Here is a 10,000-nt window from a genome sequence, read left to right as displayed (position 1 = left end):
AGAAGGATATGGGATATACCAGTGGAAATTGTGCCCATAGTCATAGGAACACTAGGCACGATCCCAAGATCCTGAAAAAGGATCCAAAAAATCTGGAAAAAACTAGAGGCTGAAGAAGCTCCAGGACTCATGCAGAAGAAGTGTGTGCACCTAGAAACAGCGCTGTAAGAAAAGTGATGGATTTCTGAGGAGGCATGATGCAACCTGGAACCCCACACTATAAATACTGCCCAGTCGAATTGGAGGACTGTGATAGACAAAAAAATGATGATAATAACAACGATCGTTTTCTACTGGAACTACATTGGCGTTGACTCCTTATGACAAGGAATTCAGCCATCATCCAGTATTTAGGAAACGAATCCTTGGAAAACGAAGGTACCTCGAATCAAATCTCGTAAATTTATCTCCTTCGAATGTCTCTTTCTCAAAGTCATACGAAAACACAAACTCCCGTCCAATCTCGCCTCGAGCGAGCGAGCGAGTGAGGAGGAGGGATGGTGGTGTTGGTTTGGGAGCAGCCTCTGACGAATCTCGTCAACCAGGCAATTGATTCTGTTACCCGAATCGCAATGGGGGGAAATTGGATATCGTGGGGGGAATCAGTCGACGTTTTTTGATGCGACAACCAATCGCTAGAGCCCAAAATACGCCCCCATCTGTCTCACTTGTTTCCGATCATTCAATCTCTCCTCGACTCTCGTGCTGATTGGAGGTAGTCTACCCTGGTCGCATATTAGATGATTTTGGTTTCCTTTTTTTTTTTTTTTTTTTTTCTCTCTCTCTCTTTCTTTTTTTTAGCTAAAACTATTAACTTAGTCAGTCACAAAAGACAGAAATGTATCAAGCCTATTTTCCTTCACCATGAAACAGAAAATTCTTCAACCTGCAACCGACCTCTAACACGCTGATTTATTTAGTAAATTCTATGTTAAGCAAACATTTATGCAAAAACAAATGCTAATGATAACATAATGAATAGATAATTTTGTTATTTTTATTATTTTTTTTACTTTCTCAGCTACCACTAATGACTTAGTCAGTAACAAAAGATAGGAATGTTTCATTACCATTTTTCCTCATCATAAAATAGAAAATCCTTCAACCTGCATCCAGCCTCTAACACGTTGATTTATTTAGTAAATCCTATGTTTATTAAACAATTATGCAAAAACAAATGCAAATGATAACGTAATAAGTAAATAATTTTATTGATTTTTTAACAATCAACTGAAAATGTCAATTAGATTTAATATTGATGGTAAAATATTTTACAGACTTGATGTTGGTCAATTTCTTAAGGAACTTAAGGCACCTGTTAGATCTTTCTATAAATTACAGAGGCAGAAGTTTACTCACGGCAATAATTATCCAATAATCTATCCAATAGGAGACAGTTACATGGTAAAATCCAAAAAATAAAATAGAAGAAGAATATCTATTCCTTAAAAAAAGAAAGAAAAAGAAACATACACACATATTTATGTTGGGCATGAGAGTCTTAGCCATGCTATTTGTGTCCAGAGATCTTGTTTATATGTTCAGGACAGAAAACTGAATTTGATCTCGGTGTTATTAGAAATAAAACGTGAGAAAATTAAAGCTTTTTATTGTATTTACAGATAGATCTAGCAAGGAGCTTATTCTTAGAAGTTGGGATGTTATCGTCTTTGCGTCCTTTGTCAACTAGAGGTGGTGGATTCTAATATGAACTACTGGTATATTACTCTTTAAATTTGAGGCGAGTTTGGACCCATCGAATAAAAAAAAATAGACTTGTAGAAATAATGATTCTTTTGAAAACCTCTCTCTCCCTCAAAAAAATAAAAAAAATAAAATAAAATAAAAACGTTCACTGCCATTTTATTTTCCTAATAGATTAATAGATAGATACACAGATAGATTGAACCAGAAGGTTAATCAGTAGGTTATGTGTCAGAATCCCATTTGCCAACCTAATATCAGAGTCTGGGCTATCTCAATTTTTCTCTCTATTACGTGTTCATTAATTACTTATGAATAAATAATGAACTGATCTGCACAGTCATTATTGGAATTTTTAGACTTTTTTTAATTATTTTGATCGCACAAACGATGATCATATGCCGGCATATCTGCTCAATACTGTAAGGGCAAACGTTCTGGCCATTATATACCTGCTAAATTCATAACTCGAATTATTTTCGAATTATCAGTGAGACTAGTCATTTCGTTACGGTATGTTTTATGATTACTGATAGCATAACATACATACGATTACATATATATAATATATATTATATAATATATATATAATTAACTATATATAATATTATAATATATAAATATATATAATATTAATATTTATATAAAATAAATTTTTACTTTAAATTAAACATATATATTATATAATACAATATTAAATAATATTATATATATAATATTTATTTATATATTGTATAATTATAATATAATATATATTATATTATATTATATATATATATATATATATATGGTATATAATATATAAATATACAGTCATTGTATTCTCGTATAATGTATGTTATCACATTTCCAGTACGAAAAACAATTTCAAAATTATACACCACACACACACACATATATATATATGTATATATATATATATATATAATATATATATATATATATATATATATATATACATATATATTTATTTATATATATATATTATATATATATATATATATATATATACACACACACATCCACACATACCTACGTAATATTTTCATAATAACCACAAAATATCGAATTCACTTAACACTGTGAATAACTTACGGCAAGAAGGAATTATGTATAGGTTTCCCCAAATAGCAACTAATAAAGGGATAAATTGATCCGACTATACTTACATATTCTTGAATATATAGGCACCTACTATGAGATTCAGGGCCTCTGTAACACGGTTTTTCGCAATAATTTTTATCTATGCATTTCATAATATAACGCTTATTCAGAATACATATTTGTATCAACACATGAAAATTTTGAGTGTATTCTGCACTACGTAGGTTGAATAAATTTGGTACTTAAATGTAAAAGTGACTTTTTTGAAGACGGGCCAACTTACTCAGAGAAAAGGTTTCGAACGCACTCGTTACGTAACTTATTACAGCATTTCTTCCCCTCTTTCTCGATGGATGATTGGCTATACGTAGCGAAGGCTAAACCTCTGGCAACAATGACATACAAATTTAAATACAAGCAAAGCAGTACACCTTTATGAACTCTGGAACCTCTCCACTGATAATTGTCATAATGAACAAACCAACAAAATATGTTAATAAATAAAAAAATACTTCGATTATTAGTCTAACTCCCAAAATAAGTTTCCAAAGAAATTACAGTCTACTTTATAGGCCACAATCAAATTGACAAGATGTAGGGAATAGTTGGTAATTACCAAAAACATAGTAGACAAGCTTGATTTGATAACTGCTATATCCAATGTCAAGCAATTTTTATTTATTGGTTATCTACCTATTTACTGAAAAAAAATAGCCGGAACCGTATATTGGCTTTAAACCTTCACCAATAATTATCGTCAGAAAGGTGACTTCATTAGGCTCCACTCACTTTCGCCTCGTTATAATTCAGGATAACACTGAAGTCTACCATGGGCATTGTTGGATTAGAAAATTTAACTTCTGGCTATAAAAACTAATTTCTCGAGTAGTTGTAAGAAGTGCTAAATGATCCTCAAGGTTCCCAGCAGTTGGCCTAAACGTTTAATTCGTGTATATTACTGCTATACTGTTGCGGCACTACTGCTACACTAGTATTACTACGCTAGCACTGATACCCCACCCACATCTATGTATCGTTCCGCCATTCATAAAGTCTTTGGGTTTCAGAGCCGATGGAATTTCTGTCTGGTGGGTGGGCGGGGCAACATTTAGTCAAAAGGTGTTTGTTTACCTTGCTTACGTAATGAATGTTTTTCGACTCTAGGCTCGTAATCATTGGCCATGGCGTCGGCTAGATCATTTTTACTCTATAAAAATGAAAACTATCGGGTTTAGGTTATTGATAATGCTGACAAAATTTGTGTGGTTGTAAAATATACATATGTCAACTTTCAGCTACATCCGATGCTTTGACAAGGAGCAAAGTCCAAAAAACCGTGTTACAGAGACCCTGAATCTCATAGTAATCGTCGTCTCCACAGTAATTTCCAGTGGCATGTACATCACAACATACCATCAATATTAGGCTCTGGGAGCCAACATGATGTATTTGTTATTTTCGCCTCACCTTTATTTTCTTCTTAGCTCTTTTTTTTTAAAGTTAGTCGATGAATTAATCTGAATTATTACAAAATCCTGTAAGTAAATTTTCACAGACATCCAGTGAAATGAAAACTGCAAATTTAATATTTCTTCGACAAAGTGATATTTTGCAATGAAATGTATATATTTTGTGTCAGTATGGTAAAAATGTAAGAAAACTCAGTACTACATTACAAAAGGCATTATATTACATTATAAACTATATTAAAAAATATGGCCTTTTATTTTTGGCATAGCTTTATTTTCTTCTAAGCCATTATTTTACTCATTAATTAATTAACAAGTAAAAGTAAAGCCGAGTTAGGATGTCAACATGTGGAACTGAATAATAAAGCGGAAAAATACAGTTCTCTCAGAATTTGCTGAATACGGTAGACACACAGTTACAAAATATTCGTAAGAAAACTCTATTGCATTGCTAATACAAATCAATTGAAAAAGTGACCTTCAGCTTACTCAAGGCGCTCGCTAAAATCTACGGTCAAATGTAGCATTGCTTCACAAATAGTTTTTCTCTATTGTTTAACATACACATTATTTTGTACATCTTCATTCTAATAAATAAATCATAAATATCCTATCCTAAAATTCCTGTATCTTTAACTAAAAAAAAAACACCTTTTTCAGATTTTAGGCTTTCCTACCCCCCACAAGAACAACAACAACTAGAACAACAACAGCAAGAACAACAACAACAAAGTAGGTTGTAGGATTACTCCCCGAGTAAACGAAAATAGTGCCAGTAATTCCCCACTCAACATTTCTCCAGTGGAATTAGTAGGTCAGTGGGAACTATGTTCGTCAAGCACAGAAGACTTTGGAATGTCTGGCATCTCAAGGCTGGAATGTGAAGATCGTTCACGAATTCCCGAAATAGCTAGTGGTAATTTTTAAGCCAAAGAGAGAGATGGTCCCGAATTATAGTTATTTTAGTTCAATAAAGAGTCATCTCATTGTATACTTTAATTCCAAAAGACCAATATTCTTTGTTAAGAATGTTTGAGTTGCGCTTGATAATACTTTTCATAATAAATCAAACCCAAACATTTAAAACGTATTTTGTCTTTACTACGTCAACCATTTTCGATAAATAAAAATTTTAAAATCTGTTGAAATTTATGTCCTATTTTTGTCCAAAAAAATCCTTTGTATGATAGTATAGGCTAAGAAATGAATGTTACGATAGTGACTCTAAATAAAATAATATTATAGGTGGACAGAATAATGGAGTTAAGTTACATACTCTATTGGTATATTAACTAAGTTACAAAACGCATTTCATTACTTAAAAATAAAATAAGCGCTTTGAACGTAGAAATTAATGTCAGCTTTTTGTTAAAAAAAAACAACAACTTTGTATGGTAATATAGGCTAAGAAATGAATGTTACGGTAGCGACTCTAAATTAAAGAATATTATATGTGGCCAGAATAGTAAAGTTAAGTTACATATTCTTTACATTAATCTTTCATTTTGTATATTAAGTTACAATAATCATTACTTGAAAATAAAATTAGCATTTTAGCAAAGCATCAGTGCAATTTTACCGCCAATCATCTTTGATTTCTGTTTTAGAAAAATCCCAAACTCAGAGGCTTTTAAAAAGATTCATTGAAATTTCTCAGGAGTAGAAATACTCCGGGATTACTTGTAGGTTTACCGCGACCATCAAATATTCATATTGAATTTACCAGAGACCTTGTGGTGTCAATTTTATAATCATCGGTAATTCAAAAGACTGGTATCTATGTTTAAATGATAATATTAACAATAATTTTTTTCGAATATGAGTTCATATACAATCATTAAAAATAAAACGTTGGGAATTTTATTTCACTGGATTTCTTCAACTCGAAGGATTATTAATCCCTTAACCTACCTTGATTTTACCTCACAAACTCAGGGACTCGCCATAGAAGGATAGTGCTGTAAGAGCAACTCACGTGGTGCACTGTAGGCATTAATTTAGGCCCTCTGGGACTTAACTACAATTGTTTTTGAGCTCTTTCCTCTACTTCATTTCAGACTTCTTTTGCTTCCAGCTCGCTGTCCAACCTCTCAAACTCTACCTCTTCACTGTTCTCCTGTGTTCAGTAGCTTCATAATCGAATAATTATATAATTATTAATCAAATCCAGTGACTCTCCAGGATTAGTTTTCGAAGTAAGCTGCGATTATATATATATATATATATATATATATATATATATATATATATATATATATATATATATATATATGTATATATATATATATATGTATTATATATATATAATATGATATATATATATTACCTTGCTTCTATTTCCATTTGGAAAACAGGGGAAAATTTATAGGTTGTATATCGCTTTTACAAGCAATGAGAAAAGACTTTTTTGAAATAAAGAATAAAGAAAACGGATGAACTAATTATGAGAAGGAATCTAGACCACGAGACAAGAGCAGCGTCGCGGCAGATTATAATGAGATCTTGAGAAGCTCGTTTTCTGTGCGGGTTTCATCCCTACGTCTAAAAGGCAACGTGTGTCTTCAATGGAAATCAATGGTTCGTTGCGACTTAATGAAGATCCCTTTAATGAGGGTTATTGACGGAGGCTTTCATAGGTAGAGTTCTGCACAAAATTGAATGATAAAATGACAACACCTGAAAATTATCTGAACTCATGAGATTTTTCTTAATCACAACCTTACATCGTAGGAAGCTTGAATGAGCTCAAAGACATGAATAAATCATCTGTTACCTTAATAATAGCTGGTTCTATAATTTTGCACAAAATAAAACGATAAAATCACAAAAAGTGAAATTGTGTGAACTCATGATATTTTTTTAAGCAAGAACGTAGATTGTAGAAAGCTTGAATGAGCTCAAAGACATACATAAATCATCTATTACCAGAGTTAAAGCTGGTTCTATAATTTTGCACAAAATAAAAAGATAAAATCACAAAAAATTAAATTGTGTGGACTCATGAGATTTTTCTTTAGCAAAACCTTAGATTGTAGAAAGCTTGAATGAGCTCAAAGTCATAAATAAATCATCTGTTACCATCACAGCAGAGTAATAGCGGGTTCTATAATTTTGTAAAAATTGAATGATAAAATGATAAAAAGTGGAAATTGTCTGAACTCATGAGATTTTCAATTAAGCAAAACGTTAGATTGTATAAAGCTTGAATGTGCTAAAAGTCATAAATAAATCCTCTGTTACCAGAGAAATAGCGGGTTCCATAATTCTGCACAAAATTGAATGATAAAATGACAAAACCTGAAAATTGTCTGAACTCATGAGATTTTTTTAAGCCAAAGCGTAGACTGTAGAAAGTTTGAATGAGCTCAAAGACACAAATAAATCATCTGTTACCATTACAACAGACTAATACTGGTTTGTATTGTCTGTAAACACCTTTACAATTATCTTTATTTGACACATAGAAGATGTCAAAGCGAATGGAGTTTATTCCTTTGCTTCTAGACAAAAACTATAACGACAATAAAAAAATATATATATATATATGCCCCCAGGTACGTCGTAATTCATCTTGCACTTGCAAATAACCCCCCTTTTTTTACTCACGCCTTCCTCCTGGTAAAATCATAATCACTTTCGTTACTTTTCTGTTTCCGTAATTGAAGTCAAATACTTTGTAGCGTTTATAGAATATTAACCTTTTGATTCATTGCGCCTTTACATATAAACGATAGATTATATTAATACATAGGGATTTATCACGTTCCTAACTTTCGTGATTCAGTTATACATATGTGCATATATATATATATATATATATATATATATATATATATATATATATATATATATATATATATATATATATATATATATATATATATATATATATATATATATATATATATATATATATATATATATATATATATCATCATCGTTTGAAAAAAAACTACCTCAAAATACCCACTGTTTTTATTAAGCTGTCAAACTTGGTAATATTGTTTTATTTGTTATAATTTCATAATAAAACATCTCGATGTTTAATGTCTCGTACAGAACAGTAAGTTAATTATGTTTTCATATTGTTTAACCATCAAACAACTTTTATTTATATTCTTTTAGAAGCAGGTATATTATTTGTTTATTTAATCAGTTAATAAAAAATTATATTTACATCCTTTATAGAGAGGAAATTACCGTTGTTTTTCATCATGAAATCATTAAAATACACCAGAAACATTTATTATAAAAAGAAAAACGTATCCCTAAAGGTATACAAGACGTAAGCACTCGCTGCGTTATGAAGTCTTCTTGCTTGCACTGCCTTTGAAGTGGAGTATAATGAGGCCTTCATGAAAAAAGGGTTATTATAACAAGGATTATTTTGTATAAAAGGATTGTTTCCCACTTTGTATGAGCTTGTGTATGTACTTGTGTTTGTGTGTGCGTTTGTGTGTAACGAGGCATACGTTGTAACTTTTCTGGACCCTGAGATACGCTTCATAATGCGTTTGTTAGCGAATAATCTCCCGGTAATCATCAAGAAGCTCGGAAACTGAAGAAGCATTGGTGGTAATAGCTGCCTGTTTTTGAATAGATGAATACGGATGTTGTTGGCTTGTTGGATGGTCCCCTCTGATATGAAGGCTAGATTTTGATTGAGGAAACTAGTTAACCACTTGAATCGTATTATCCTTATCAAGGCCATTGAGAAGAGAAGGTCTAGCAAATGGGGTGGGGTTGTGTTTGCTTTCTGTAGAACCATTCACAAGATTATTATGGGTTATTATTAGTCTGAAAACATTAGAATAAATTAAGAATGAATTTTGTTTCTGATGCGTTTGGGTAAATAATAATAATAAAGAAAAAATCTTCATAGTAGCACGAGTCTTCAAATGGAGAAACAAATCCTCAGTTATGTAATTGTATATATATTTATATTCAAAAACAGCAAGGATAGCTTTCGGGAATCTGTTCGGTTCCCTTTATCAATCTGATAAGGGGAACCGAACAGATTCCCGAAAGCTATCCTTGCTGTTTTTAGATTTAAATATATGTACAATTACATAACTGTGGATTTGTTTCTCCAATAATAATAATAATAATAATAATAATAATAATAATAATAATAATAATAATAATAATAATAATAATAATAATAATGCAACACGGAAAACCACACTATAGGATGACTGTGATAAAAAAAATTGATAACAATTAATATGATAATAATAATTATGGATGCTGGGTACAGACTCAAGAAAGTAGGCAACAGAATTGACCATCTGATGTTTATGGACGGCATTAAGCTGTATGATAAGAGCGTCAAGGAAATAGATACCCTAATCCAGTAAGGATTGTATCAGGAAACATCAGGATGGAATTTGGAATAGAAAAATGCGCCCCTTGGTCAACATACAGAATGGCAAAGTGATAAGGACTGAAGGAATAATACTACCTGATGGGAACAACATTGAACACATAGAGACAGGATACAAATACCTGGGAATAATAGAAATTGAGGATATAAAACACCATAATCATAGGAACGCTAGGCACGATCCCAAGATCCCTGAAAAAGAACCTGGGAAAACTAGATGCGGAAGTAGCTCCAGGACTAATACAGGCGAGTGTGCTATTAGAAACAGCTCACATAATGAGAAAAATGAAGCACTCCTAAGGAGGCAGGATGCAACCTGGAACACCCCCACACTAAATAT

Source organism: Macrobrachium nipponense, chromosome 33 (assembly GCF_015104395.2).
Source record: "Macrobrachium nipponense isolate FS-2020 chromosome 33, ASM1510439v2, whole genome shotgun sequence".
Taxonomy (NCBI): domain Eukaryota; kingdom Metazoa; phylum Arthropoda; class Malacostraca; order Decapoda; family Palaemonidae; genus Macrobrachium; species Macrobrachium nipponense.
This window is presented reverse-complemented; position numbering follows the sequence as displayed.